Here is a 16,162-nt window from a genome sequence, read left to right as displayed (position 1 = left end):
CGATGAAACACAGAAACTGCATCCGCATTTAATAAAAAGGCACAATGCCGGCTTAAGTACAAGAGGACTGACACTCTCACTTTCTATGATTTGAACCTCTCCTGTGAGTCCAGATTTAGATTACGATGCTTCACTTCAGGTTTACTGTACCCTTGGACCTTCTTCTTGACGATGAAACACAGAATTAGCATACGAATTTAATACAAAAGGCACAATGCCGACTTAAGTATAAGAGGTCTGACACTCTCACTTTCTATGTTTTGAACCGCTCCTGTGAGTCCAGTTTTAGATTCCGATGCTTCACTTCATGTTTACTGTATACCTTAGACCTTCTTATTGACGATGAAACACAGAAATTGCATCCGAACTTAATACAAAAGGCACAATGCCGACTTAAGTACAAGAGGACAGACACTCCAACTTTCTATGATTTGAACCTCTCCAGTGGGACCAGTTTTAGATTCCGATTACTGACTTCAGGTTTTCTGTATACTTTGGACCTTCTTATTGACGATGAAACACAGAAACTGCATCCGAATTTAATGAAAAGGCACAATGCCGGCTTAAGAACAAGAGGACTGACACCTTAACTTTATATGATTTGAACCTCTCCTGTGAGTCCAGTGTTACATTCCGATGCTTCACTTCAGGTTTTCTGTATCCCTTGGACCTTCTTATTGACGATGAAACACAGATATTGCATCCGAATATAATACAAAAAGCACAATGCCGACTTAAGTACAAGAGGACTGACACTCTAACTTTCTATGATTTGAACATCTCCTGTGAGTCCAGATTTCGATTCCGATGCTTCACTTCAGGTTTACTACATCACTTAGACCTTCTTTTAGACGATGAAACACAGAAATTGCATCCGAATTGAATACAAAAGGCACAATGCCCACTTAAGTACAAGAGGACTGACACTCTCCCTTTCTATGATTTGAACCTCTCCTGTGAGTCCAGTTTCAGATTTTGATTCTTCATTTCAGGGATACAGTATACCTCGGAACTTCTTATTGACGATGAAACACAGAAATTACATCGGAATTAAATTCAAAAGGCATAATGTCGACTTAAGTACAAGAGGACAGACACTCTAACTTTCTATGATTTGAACCTCTCCTGTGAGTCCAGTTTTAGATTCCGATGCTTCACTTCAGGTTTACTGTATCCCTTGGACCTTCTTATTGACGATGAAACACAGAAATTGCATCCGAATTTAATACAAAAGGCACAATGCTGACTTAAGTACAAGTGGACTGACACTCTCACTTTCTATGATTTAAACCGCTCCTGAGAGTCCAGTTTTAGATTCCGATGCTTCACTTCAGGTTTACTGTATCCCGTGGACCTTCTTATTGATGATAAAACACAGAAATTGCATCCGAATTTAATACAAAAGGCTCAATGCCGACTTAAGTACAAAAGGACTGACACTCTCACTTTCTATGATTTGAACCTCTCCTGTGAGTCCCGATTTAGATTACGATGCTTCACTTCAGGTTGACTGTATCCTTTTGACCTTCTTATTGACGATGAAACACAGAAATTGCATCCGAATTTAATACAAAATGCACAATGCCGACTTAAGTACAAGAGGACTGACACTCTCAGTTTCTATGTTTTGAACCTCTCCTGTGAGTCCCGTTTTAGATTCCGATGCTTCACTTCAGGTTTACTGTATCCTTTTGACCTTCTTATTGACGATGATACAAAGTAATAGCATCCGAATTTAATACAAAAGGCACAATGCCGACTTAAGTACAAGAGGACTGACACTCTAACTTTCTATGATTTGAACATCTCCTGTGAGTCCAGATTTCGATTCCGATGCTTCACTTCAGGTTTACTACATCACTTGGACCTTCTTTTAGACAATGAAACACAGAAATTGCATCCGAATTGAATACAAAAGGCACAATGCCCACTTAAGTACAAGAGGACTGACACTCTCCCTTTCTATGATTCGAACCTCTCCTGTGAGTCCAGTTTTAGATTTTGATTCTTCACTTCAGGGATACTGTATACCTTGGAACTTCTTATTGACGATGAAACACAGAAATTGCATCGGAATTACATTTAAAAAGCATAATGCCGACTTAAGTACAATAGGACTGACACTCTAAATTTCTATGATTTAAACCTCTCCTGTGAATCCAGTTTTAGATTCCGATGCTTCACTTCAGGGTTACTGTTTCTCTTGGACCTTCTTATTGACGATGAAACACAGAAATTGCATCCGAATTTAATACAAAAGGCTCAATGCTGACTTAACTACAAGTGGACTGACACTCTCACTTTCTATGATTTGAACCTCTCCTGTGAGTCCAGTTGTAGATTCCGATGCTTCACTTCAGGTTTACTGTATCCCTTGGACCTTCTTATTGACGATTAAACACAGAAATTGCATCCGAATTGAATACAAAAGCCACAATGCCCACTTAGGTTCAAGAGGACTGACGCTCTCACTTTCTACGATTTGAACCTCTCCTGTGAGTCCAGTTTTACATTTTGATGCTCCACTTCAGGGTTACTGTATACCTCAGAACTTCTTATTGACGATGAAACACAGAAATTGCATCGGAATTACATTTAAAAAGCATAATGCAGACTTAAGTACAATAGGACTGACACTCTAAATTTCTATGATTTAAACCTCTCCTGTGAATCCAGTTTTAGATTCCGATGCTTCACTTCAGGGTTACTGTTTCTCTTGGACCTTCTTATTGACGATGAAACACAGAAATTGCATCCGAATTTAATACAAAAGGCTCAATGCTGACTTAACTACAAGTGGACTGACACTCTCACTTTCTATGATTTGAACCTCTCCTGTGAGTCCAGTTGTAGATTCCGATGCTTCACTTCAGGTTTACTGTGTACCTTGGACCTTCCCATTGACGATGAATAACAAAAATTGCATCCGAATTTTATACAAAAGGCACAATGCCGACTTAAGTACAAGAGGACTGACACTCTAACTTCCTATTATTTGAACCTCTCCTGTGAGTCCAGTTTTAGATTCCTATGCTTCACTTCAGGTTTACTGTATACCTCGGAACATCTTATTGACGATGAAACACAGAAATTGCATCGGAATTAATTTCAAAAGGCACTATGCCGACTTAAGTACAAGAGGACTGACACTCTAACCTCCAATGATTTGAACCTGTCCCGTGAGTCCAGTTTTAGTTTCCGATGATTCACTTCAGGTTTACTGTATCCCGTGGACCTTCTTATTGACGATGAAACACAGAAATTGCATCCGAATTTAATACAAATGGCACAATGCCGACTTAAGTACAAAAGGACTGACACTCTCACTTTCAATGATTTGAACTTCTCCTGGGAGTCCAGATTTAGATTACGATGCTTCACTTCAGGTTTACTGTATCCCTTGGACTTTCATATTGACGGTGAAACACAGAAATTGCATCCGAATTTAATACAAAAGGCACAGTGCCGACTTAAGTACAAGAGGACTGACACTCTCACTTTCTATGTTTTGAACCTCTCCTGTGAGTCCAGTTTTAGATTCCGATGCTTCATTTCAGGTTTACTGTATCCCTTGTACCTTCTTATTGACGATGAAACAAAGAAATTGCATCCGAAATTAACACAAAAGGCACAATGCCGACTTAGGTACAAGAGGAATGACACTCTAACTCTCTATGATTTGAACCCCTCCTGTGAGTCCAAATTTAGGTTCCGATGTTTCACTTCAGGTTTACTGTATCCCTAGGACCTTCTTATTGACGATGAAACACTGAAATTGCATCCGAATTTAATACAAAAGGCACAATGCCGACTTATGTTTAAGAGAACTGACACTCTCACTTTCTATGATTTGAACCTCTCCTGTGAGTCCAATTTTAGATTCCGATGCTTCACTTCAGGGTTACTGCATCCCTTGGACTTTCTTATTGACGATGAGACACAGAAATTGCTTCCGAATTTAATAGAAAAGGTACAATGCTGACTTAACTACAAGTCGACTGACACTCTCAATTTCTATGTTTTGAACCTCTCCTGAGAGTCCGGTTTTAGATTCCGATGCTTCACTACAGGTTTACTGTATCCCATGTACCTTCTTATTGACGATGAAACAACGAAATTGCATCCAAATTTAATACAAAAGGCACAATGCTGACTTAAGTACAAGTGGACTGACACTCTCACTTCCTATGATTTGAACGTCTCCTGTGAGTCCAGTTTTAGATTCAGATGCTTCACTTCAGGTTTACTGTGTACCTTGGACCTTCTTATTGACGATGAATAACAAAAATTGCATCCGAATTTAATACAAAAAGCACAATGCCGGCTTAAGTACAAGAGGACAGACACTCTAACTTTCTATGATTTGAACCTCTCCTGTGAGTCCAGTTTTAGATTCCGATGCTTCACTTCATGTTTACTGTATACCTTGGACCTTCTTATTGACGATGAAACACAGAAATTGCATCGGAATTTAATACAAAATGCACAATGCCGACTTAAGTACAAGAGGAATGACACTCTAACTTTCTATGATTAGAACCTATCCTGTGATTCCAATTTTAGGTTCCGATGCTTCACTTCAGGTTTACTGTATACCTTGGACCTTCTTATTGTCGATGAAACACAGAAATTGCATCGGAATTAAATTCAAAAGACACAGTGCCGACTTAAGTACAAGAGGACTGACACTCTAACTTTCTATGATTTGAACCTCTCCTGTGAGTCCAGTATTAGATACCGATGCATCATGTCAGGTTTAGTGTATCCCTTGGAACTTCTAATGGACGATGAAACACAGAAATTGCATCCGAATTTAATACAAAAGGCACAATGCCGACTTAAGTACAACAGGACTGACACACTAACTTTCTATGATTTGAACATCTCCTGTGAGTCCAAATTTAGATTCCGATGCTTCACTTCAGGTTTACTGTATCCCTTGGACCTTCTTATTGACGATGAAACACAGAAATTGCATCCGAATTGAATAAAAAATGCACAATGCCCACTTAAGTACAAGCGGACTGACACTCTCACTTTCTATAATTTGAACCTCTTCTGTCAGTCCAGTTTTAGATTTTGATGCCTCACTTCAGGTTTACTGCATACCTCCGAACATCTTATTGACGATGAAACACAGAAATTGCATCCGAATTTAATACAAAAGGCACAATGCCGATTTAAGTACAAGAGGACTGACGCTCTCACTTTCTATGTTTTGAACCTCTCCTGAGAGTCCAGTTTTAGATTCCGATGCTACACTTCTGGTTTACTGTATCCCTTGTACCGTCTTATTGACGATGAAACAAAGAAATTGCATCCGAATTTAATACAAAAGGCACAATGCCGACTTAAGTACAAGAGGAATGACACTCTAACTTTCTATGATTTGAACCTCTCCTGTGAGTCCAGTTTTAGATTCCGATGCTTCACTTCAGGTTTACTGTATACCTCGGAACGTCTTATTGACAATGAAACACAGAAATTGCATCGGAACTAAATTAAAAAGGCGCAATGCCGACTTAAGTACAAGAGGACTGACACTGTAACCTTCTATGATTTGAACCTCTCCTGTGCGTCCAGTTTTAGGTTCCGATGCTTCACTTCAGGTTTACTGTATCCCTAGATCCTTCTTTTTGACGATGAAACACGGATATAGCATCCGAATTAATACAAAAGCCACAATGCCGATTAAAGTACAAGAGGACTGACACTCTCACTTTCTATGATTTGAACCTCTCCTGTGAGTCCAGTTTTAGATTCCGATGCTTCACTTCAGGGTTACTGTATCCCTTGGACTTTCTTATTGACGATGAAACACAGAAATTGCATCCGAATTTAATACAAAAGGCACAATGCCGACTTAAGTACAAGTGGACTGACACTCTCACTTTCTATGAATTGAACCTCACCTGTAAATCCAGTTTTAGATTCCGATCCTTCACTTCAGGTTTACTGTGTACCTTGGAATTTCTTATTGACGATGAATAACAAAAATTGCATCCGAATGTAATACAAAAGGCACAATGCCGACATAAGTACAAGAGGACTGACACTCTAACTTCCTATGATTTGAACCTCTCCTGTGAGACCAGTTTTGGACACCGATGCTTCACTTCAGGTTTACTGAATACCTCGGAACATCTTATCGACGATCAAACACAGAAATTGCATCGGAATTAATTTCAAAAGGCACTATGCCGACTTAGGTACAAAAGGACTGACACTCTCACTTTCTATGATTTTAACCTCTCCTGTGAGTCCAGATTTAGATTACGATGCTTCACTTCAGGTTTACTGTATCCCTTGGACATCCTTAATGACGATGAATAACAAAAATTGCATCCGAATTTAATACAAAAGGCACAATGCCGACTTAAGTAGTAGAGGACTGACACTCTAACTTCCTATGATTTGAACCTCTTCTGTGAGTCCAATTTTAGATTCTGATGCTTCACTTCTGGTTTACTGTATACCTCGGAACATCTTATTGACAATGAAACACAGATATTGCATCGGAATTAAATTCAAGAGGCACTATGCCGACTTAAGTACAAGAGGACTGACACTCTAACTTTCTATGATTTGATCCTGTCCTGTGAGTCCAGTTTTAGATTCCGATGCTTCACTTCAGGTTTACTGTATCGCTTGTACCTTTTTATTGACGATGAAACAAAGCAGTTGCATCCGAATTTAATACAAAAGGCACAATACCGACTTTGGTACAAGAGGAATGACACTCTAACTTTCTATGATTTGAACCTCTCCTGTGAGTCCAGTTTTACATTCCGATGCTTCACTTCAGGTTTCCTTTATACCTTGGACCTTCTTATTGACAATGAAACACAGAAATTGCATCCGAATTTAATAGAAATGGCACAATGCCGACTTATGCACAAGAGGACTGACACTCTCACTATCTATGATTCGAACCCTTCCTGTGAGTCCAGTTTTAGATTCCGATGCTTCATTTCCGGTTTGCTGTATGCCTTCGACCTTCCTATTGACGATGAAACACAGATTTTGCATCCGAATTTAATACAAAAGGCACAATGCCGACTTAAGTACAAGAGGATTGACACTCTCACTTTCTTTGATTTGAACCTCTCCTGTGAGTCAAGTTTTAGATTACGATGCTTCACTTCAGGTTTACTGTATCCCGGGTACCTTCTTATTGACGATGAAACACAGAAATTGCTTCCGAAATTAATACAAATGGCACAATGTCGACTTAGGTACAAAAGGACTGACACTCTCACTTACAATGATTTGAACCTCTCCTGTGAGTCCAGATTTAGATTACGATGCTTCACTTCAGGTTTACTGTATCCCTTGGACCTTCTTATTGACGATGAAACACAGAAATAGCATCCGAATTTAATACAAAAGGCACAATGCCGACTTAAGTACAAGAGGACTGACACTCTCGCTTTCTATGTTTAGAACCTCTCCTGTGAGTCCAGTTTTAGATTCCGATGCTACACTTCATGTTTACTGTATCCCTTGTACCTTCTTATTGACGATGAAACAAAGAAATTGCATCCGAATTTAACACAAAAGGCACAATGCCGACTTAGGTACAAGAGGAATGACACTCTAACTTTCTATGATTTGAACCCCTCCTGTGAGTCCAAATTTAGGTTCCGATGTTTCACTTCAGGTTTACTGTAACCGTAGGACCTTCTTATTGACGATGAAACACGGAAATTGCATCCGAATTTAATACAAAAGGCACAATGCCGACTTAAGTTTAAGCGAACTGACACTCTAACTTTCTATGATTTGAACCTCTCCTGTGAGTCCAGTTGTAGATTCCGATGCTTCACTTCAGCGTTACTGTATCCCTTGGACTTTCTTATTGACGATGAGACACAGAAATTGCTTTCGAATTTAATACAAAAGGCACAATGCTGACTTAACTACAAGTGGACTGACACTCTCAATTCCTATGTTTTGAACCTCTCCTGAGAGTCCGGTTCTAGATTCCGATGCTTCACTTCAGGTTTACTGTATCCCATGTACCTTCTTATTGACGATGAAACAACGAAATTGCATCCGAATTTAATACAAAAGGCACAATGCTGACTTAAGTACTAGTGGACTGACACTCTCACTTCCTATGATTTGAACCTCTCCTGTGAGTCCAGTTTTAGATTCCGATGCTTCACTTCAGGTTTACTGTGTACCTTGGACCTTCTTATTGACGATGAATAACAAAAATTGCATCCGAATTTAATACAAAAGGCACAATGCCGACTTAAGTACAAGAGGACTGACACTCTAACTTTCTATGATTTGAACATCTCCTGTGAGTCCAAATTTAGATTCCGATGCTTCACTTCAGGTTTACTGTATCTCTTGGACCTTCTTATTGACGATGAAACACAGAAATTGCATCCGAATTGTATAAAAAATGCACAATGCCCACTTAAGTACAAGCGGACTGACACTCTCAATTTCTATAATTTGAACCTCTTCTGTCAGTCCAGTTTTAGATTTTGATGCTTCACTTCGGGTTTACTGCATACCTCGGAACATCTTATTGACGATGAAACACAGAAATTGCATCCGAATTTAATACAAAAGGCACAATGCCGACTTAAGTACAAGAGGACTGACACTCTCACCTTCTATGTTTTGAACCTCTCCTGTGAGTCCAGTTTTAGATTCCGATGCTACACTTCAGGTTTACTGTATCCCTTGTACCGTCTTATTGACGATGAAACAAAGATATTGCATCCGAATTTAATACAAAAGGCACAATGCCGACTTAAGTACAAGAGGAATGACACTCTAACATTCTATGATTTGAACCTCTCCTGTGAGTCCAGTTTTAGATTACGATGCTTCACTTCAGGTTTACTGTATACCTCGGAACTTCTTATTGACAATGAAACACAGAAATTGCATCGGAATTAAATTCAAAAGGCACAATGCCGACTTAAGTACAAGAGGACTGACACTGTAACTTTCTATGATTTGAACCTCTAATGTGCGTCCAGTTTTAGGTTCCAATGCTTCACTTCAGGTTTACTGTATCCCTAAGTCCTTCTTTTTGACGATGAAACACGGATATTGCATCCGAATTAATACAAAAGCCACAATGCCGATTAAAGTACAAGAGGACTGACACTCTCACTTTCTAAGATTTGAACCTCTCCTGTGAGTCCAGTTTTGGATTCCGATGCTTCACTTCAGGGTTACTGTATCCCTTGGACTTTCTTATTGACGATGAGACACAGAAATTGCATCGGAATTAAATTAAAAAAGGCATAATGCCGACTTAAGTACAAGAGGACTGACACTCTAACTTGCTATGATTTGAACCTCTCCTGTGAGTCCAGTTTTAGATTCCAATGCTTCACTTCAGGTTTGCTGTATCCCTTGGACCTTCTTATTGACGATGATACACAGAAATTGCATCCGTATTTAATACAAAAGGCACAATGCCGACTTAAGTACAAGTGGACTGACACTCTCACTTTCTATGACTTGAACCTCACCTGTAAATCCAGTTTTAGATTCCGATCCTTCACTTCAGGTTTGCTGTGTACCTTGGACCTTCTTATTGACGATGAAAAATAAAATTTGCATCCGAATTTAATACAAAAGGCACAATGCCGACTTAAGTACTAGAGGACTGACACTCTAACTTCCTATGATTTGAACCTCTCCTGTGAGTCCAATTTTAGATTCTTATGCTTCACTTCAGGTTTACTGTATACCTCGGAACATCTTATCGACGATGAAACACAGATATTGCATCGGAATTAAATTCAAAAGGCACTATGCCGACTTAATTACAAGAGGACTGACACTCTAACTTTCTATGATTTGATCCTGTCCTGTGAGTCCAGATTTAGATTCCGATGCTTCACTTCAGGTATACTGTATACCTCAGAACTTCTTATTGACAATGAAACACAGAAATTGCATCGGAATTAAATTCAAAAGGCACAATGCCGACTTAAGTACAAGAGGACTGACACTGTAACTTTCTATGATTTGAACCTCTCCTGTGAGTCAAGATTTAGATTACGATGCTTCACTTCAGGTTCACTGTATCCCGTGTACCTTCTTATTGACGATGAAACACAGAAATTGCTTCCGAATTCAATACAAAAGGCACAATGCCGACTTAAGTACAAAAGGAGTGACACTCTCACTTACAATGATTTGAACCACTCCTGTGAGTCCAGATTTAGATTACGATGCTTCACTTCAGGTTTACTGTATCCCTTGGAGCTTCTTATTGACGATGAAACACAGAAATAGCATCCGAATTTAATACAAAAGGCACAATGCCGACTTAAGTACAAGAGGACTGACACTCTCACTTTCTATGTTTAGAACCTCTCCTGTGGGTCCAGTTTTAGATTCCGATGCTACACTTCAGGTTTACTGTATGCCTTGTACCGTCTTATTGACGATGAAACACAGAAATTGCTTTGGAATTAATTTCAAAAGGCACTATGCCGATATAAGTACAAGAGGACTGACACTCTAACTTTCTATGATTTGAACCTGTCCTGTGATTCCAGTTTTAGATTCCGATGCTTCACTTCAGGTTTAGTGTATACCTTTGACCCTCTTATTGTCGATGAAACACAGAAATTGCATCGGAATTAAATTCAAAAGGCACTATGCCGACTTAAGTACTAGAGGACTGACACTCTAACTTTCTATATTTTGATCTTGTCCTGTGAGTCCAGTTTTAGATTCCGATGCTTCACTTCAGGTTTACTGTATCCCTTGTACCTTCTTATTGACGATGAAAAAAAAAATTGCATCCGAATTTAATACAAAAGGCACAATACCGACTTCAGTACAAGAGCAATGACACTCTAACTTTCTATGATTTGAACCTCTCCTGTGAGTCCAGTTTTAGATTCCGATGCTTCACTTCAGGTTTCCTTTATACCTTGGACCTTCTTATTGACAATGAAACACAGAAATTGCATCCGAATTTAATACAAATGGCACAATGCCGACTTATGCACAAGAGGACTGACACTCTCACTATCTATGATTCGAACCTCTCCTGTGAGTCCAGTTTTAGATTCCAATGCTTCATTTCCAGTTTGCTGTATGCCTTCGACCTTCCTATTGACGATGAAACACAGATTTTGCATCCGAATTTAATACAAAAGGCACAATGCCGACTTAAGTACAAGAGGATTGACACTCTCACTTTCTATGATTTGAACCTCTCCTGTGAGTCCAGTTTTAGATTCCGATGCTTCACTTCAGGTTTACTGTATAGCTCGGAACTTCTTATTGACAGTGAAACACAGAAATTGCATCGGAATTAAATTCAAAAGGCACAATGCCGACTTAAGTAAAAGAGGACTGACACTGTAACTTTCTATGATTTGAACCTCTCCTGTGAGTCCAGTTCTAGGTTCCGATGCTTCACTTCAGGTTTACTGTATCCCGTGTACCTTCTTATTGACGATGAAACACAGAAATTGCTTCCGAAATTAATACAAACGGCACACTGCCGACTTAGGTACAAAAGGACTGACACTCTCACTTACAATGATTTGAACCTCTCCTGTGAGTCCAGATTTAGATTATGATGCTTCACTTCAGGTTTACTGTATCCCTTGGACCTTCTTATAGACGATGAAACACAGAAATGGCATCCGAATGTAATACAAAAGGCACAATGCCGACTTAAGTACAAGAGGATTGACACTCTCACTTTCTATGTTTTGATCCTCTCCTGTGAGTCCAGTTTTAGATTCCGATGCTACACTTCAGGTTTACTGTATCCCTTGTACCGTCTAATTGACGATGAAACAAAGAAATTGCATCCGAATTTAACACAAAAGGCACAATGCCGACTTAAGTACAAGATTAATGACACTCTAACTTTCTATGATTTTAACCTCTCCTGTGAGTCCAGTTTTAGATTCCGATGCTTCACTTCAGGTTTACTGTATAGCTCGGAACTTCTTATTGACAATGAAACACAGAAATTGCATCGGAATTAAATTCAAAAGGCACAATGCCGACTTAAGTACAAGAGGACTGACACTGTAACTTTCTATGATTTGAACCTCTCCTGTGAGTCCAGTTCTAGGTTCCGATGCTTCACTTCAGGTTTACTGTATCCCTAGGACCTTCTTATTGACGATGAAACACGGAAATTGCATCCGAATTTAATACAAAAGGCACAATGCCGACTTAAGTACAAGAGGACTGACACTCTCAATTTCTATGATTTGAACCTCTCCTGTGAGTCCAGTTTTAGATTCCGATGCTTCACTTCAGGGTTACTGTATCCCTTGGACCTTCTTAATGACGATGAGACACAGAAATTGCATCCGAATTTAATACAAAAGGCACAATGCCGACTTAAGCACAAGAGGACTGACACTATAACTTTCTATGATTTGAACCTCTCCTGAGCGTCCAGTTTTAGATTCCGATGCTTCACTTCAAGTTTACTGTATCTCTTGGACCATCTTATTGACGATGAATAACAAAAATTGCATCCGAATTTAATACAAATGGCACAATGCCGACTTAGGTACAAAAGGACTGACACTCTCACTTACAATGATTTGAACCTCTCCTGTGAGTCCAGATATAAATTACGATGCATCACTTCAGGTTTACTGTATCCCTTGGACCTACTTATTGACGATGAAACACAGAAATTGCATCCGAATTTAATACAAAGGGCACAATGCCGACTTAAGTACCAGAGGAATGACACTCTAACTTTCTATGATTTGAACCTCTCCTGTGAGTCCAGTTTTAGATTCCGATGCTTCACTTCAGGTATACTGTATACCTCGGAACTTCTTATTGACAATGAAACACAGAAATTGCAACGGAATTAAATTCAAAAGGCACAATGCCGACTTAAGTACAAGAGGACTGACACTGTAACTTTTAATGATTTGAACCTCTCCTGTGAGTCAAGCTTTAGGTTCCGATGCTTCACTTCAGGTTTACTGTTTCCCTAGGACCATCTTATTGACGATGAAACACGGAAATTGCATCCGAATTTAATACAAAAGGCACAATGCCGACTTAAGTACAAGAGGACTGACACTCTCACTTACTATGATTTGAACCTCTCCTGTGATTCCAGTTTTAGAGTCCGATGCTTCACCTCAGGTTTACTGTATACCTTGGACCCTCTTATTGTCGATGAAACACAGAAATTGCATCGGAATTAAATTCAAAAGGCATAATGCCGACTTAAGTACAAGAGGACTGACACTCTAACTTTCTATGATTTTAACCTCTCCTGCGAGTCCAGATTTAGATTACGATGCTTCACTTCAGGTTTACTGTATCCCTTGGACCTTCTTATTGACGATGAAACACAGAAATTGCATCCGAATTCAATACAAAAGGCACAATGCCGACTTAAGTACAAGAGTACTGACACTCTCACTTTCTATGTTTAGAACCTCTCCATTGAGTCCAGTTTTAGATTCCGATGCTACACTTCAGGTTTACTGTATCCCTTGTACCGTCTTATTGACGATGAAACAAAGAAATTGCATCCGAATTTAATACAAAAGGCACAATGCCGATTTAAGTTCGAGAGGAATGACACTCTAAGTTTCTATGATTTGAAACTCTCCTGTGAGTCCAGTTTTAGATTCCGATGCTTCACTTCAGGTTTACTGTATACCTCGGAACTTCTTATTTACAATGAAACACAGAAATTGCGTCGGAATTAAATTCAAAAGGCACTATGCCGACTTAAGTACAAGAGGACTGACACTATAACTTTCTATGATTTGATCTTGTCCTGTGAGTCCAGTTTTAGATTCCGATGCTTCACTTCAGGTTTACTGTGTACCTTGGACCTCCTTATTGACGATGAATAACAAAAATTGCATCCGAATTTAATACAAAAGGACAATGCCGACTTAAGTACTAGAGGACTGACACTCTAACTTCCTATGATTTACACCTCTCCTGTGAGTCCAATTTTAGATACTGATGCTACACTTCTGGTTTACTGTATACCTCGGAACATCTTATTAACGATGAAACACAGATATTGCATCGGAATTAAATTCAAAAGGCACTATGCCGACTTAAGTACTAGAGGACTGACACTCTAACATTCTATATTTTGATCCTGTCCTGTGAGTCCAGTTTTAGATTCCGATGCTTCACTTCAGGTTTACTGTATCCCTTGTACGTTCTTATTGACGATGAAAAAAAAAATTGCATCCGAATTTAATCCAAAAGGCACAATACCGACTTTAGTACAAGAGGAATGACACTCTAACTTTCTATGATTTGAACCTCTCCTGTGAGTCCAGTTTTAGATTCCGATGCTTCACTTCAGGTTTCCTTTATACCTTGGACCTTTTTATTGACAATGAAACACAGAAATTGCATCCGAATTTAATACAAATGGCACAATGCCGACTTATGCACAAGAGGACTGACACTCTCACTATCTATGATTCGAACCTCTCCTGTGAGTCCAGTTTTAGATTCCGATGCTTCATTTCCGGTTTGCTGTATGCCTTCGACCTTCCTATTGACGATGAAACACAGATTTTGCATCCGAATTTAATACAAAAGGCACAATGCCGGATTAAGTACAAGAGGATTGACACTCTCACTTTCTATGATTTGAACCTCTCCTGTGAGTCCAGTTTTAGATTCCGATGCTTCACTTCAGGTTTACTGTATCCCGTGTACCTTCCTATTGACGATGAAACACAGAAATTGCTTCCGAAATTAATACAAATGGCACACTGCCGACTTAGGTACAAAAGGACTGACACTCTCAATTACAATGATTTGAACCTCTCCTGTGAGTCCAGATTTAGATTATGATGCTTCACTTCAGGTTTACTGTATCCCTTGGACCTTCTTATAGACGATGAAACACAGAAATTGCATCCGAATTTAAAACAAAAGGCACAATGCCGACTTAAGTACAAGAGGATTCACACTCTCACTTCCTATGTTTTGAACCTCTCCTGTGAGTCCAGTTTTAGATTCCGATGCTACACTTCAGGTTTACTGTATCCCTTGTACCGTCTAAGTGACGATGAAACAAAGAAATTGCATCCGAATTTAATACAAAAGGCACAATGCCGACTTAAGTACAAGAGGAATGACACTCTAACTTTCTATGATTTTAACCTCTCCTGTGAGTCCAGTTTTAGATTCCGATGCTTCACTTCAGGTTTACTGTGTACCTTGGACCTCCTTATTGACGATGAATAACACAAATTGCATCCGAATTTAATACAAAAATGCACAATGCCGACTTAAGTACTAGAGGAATGACACTCTAACTTCCTATGATTTAAACCTCTCCTGTGAGTCCAATTTTAGATTCTGATGCTACACTTCAAGTTTACTGTATACCTCGGAACATCTTATTAACGATGAAACACAGATATTGCATCGGAATTAAATTCAAAAGCACTATGCCGACTTAAGTACTAGAGGACTGACACTCTAACTTTCTATATTTTGATCCTGGCCTGTGAGTCCAGTTTTAGATTCCGATGCTTCACTTCTGGTTTACTGTATCCCTTGTACCTTCTTATTGACGATGAAAAAAAAAATTGCATCCGAATTTAATACAAAAGGCACAATACCGACTTTAGTACAAGAGGAATGACACTCTAACTTTCTATGATTTGAACCTCTCCTGTGAGTCCAGTTTTAGATTCCGATGCTTCACTTCAGGTTTCCTTTATACCTTGGACCTTCTTATTGCCAATGAAACACAGAAATTGCATCCTAATTTAATACAAATGGCACAATGCCGACTTATGCACAAGAGGACTGACACTCTTACTATCTATGATTCGAACCTCTCCTGTGAGTCCAGTTTTAGATTCCGATGCTTCATTTCCGGTTTGCTGTATGCCTTCGACATTCCTACTGACGATGAAACACAGATTTTGCATCCGAATTTAATACAAAAGGCACAATGCCGACTTAAGTACAAGAGGATTGACACTCTCACTTTGTATGATTTGAACCTCTCCTGTGAGTCCAGTTTTAGATTCCGATGCTTCACTTCAGGTTTACTGTATACCTTTGGCCCTCTTATTGTCGATGAAACACAGAAATTGCATCGGAATTAAATTCAAAAGGCACTATGCCGACTTAAGTACAAGAGGACTGACACTCTAACTTTCTATGATTTGAT

Source organism: Schistocerca serialis, unplaced genomic scaffold, assembly GCF_023864345.2.
Source record: "Schistocerca serialis cubense isolate TAMUIC-IGC-003099 unplaced genomic scaffold, iqSchSeri2.2 HiC_scaffold_1362, whole genome shotgun sequence".
Taxonomy (NCBI): domain Eukaryota; kingdom Metazoa; phylum Arthropoda; class Insecta; order Orthoptera; family Acrididae; genus Schistocerca; species Schistocerca serialis.
Note: the sequence above shows the minus strand (reverse complement) of the source record.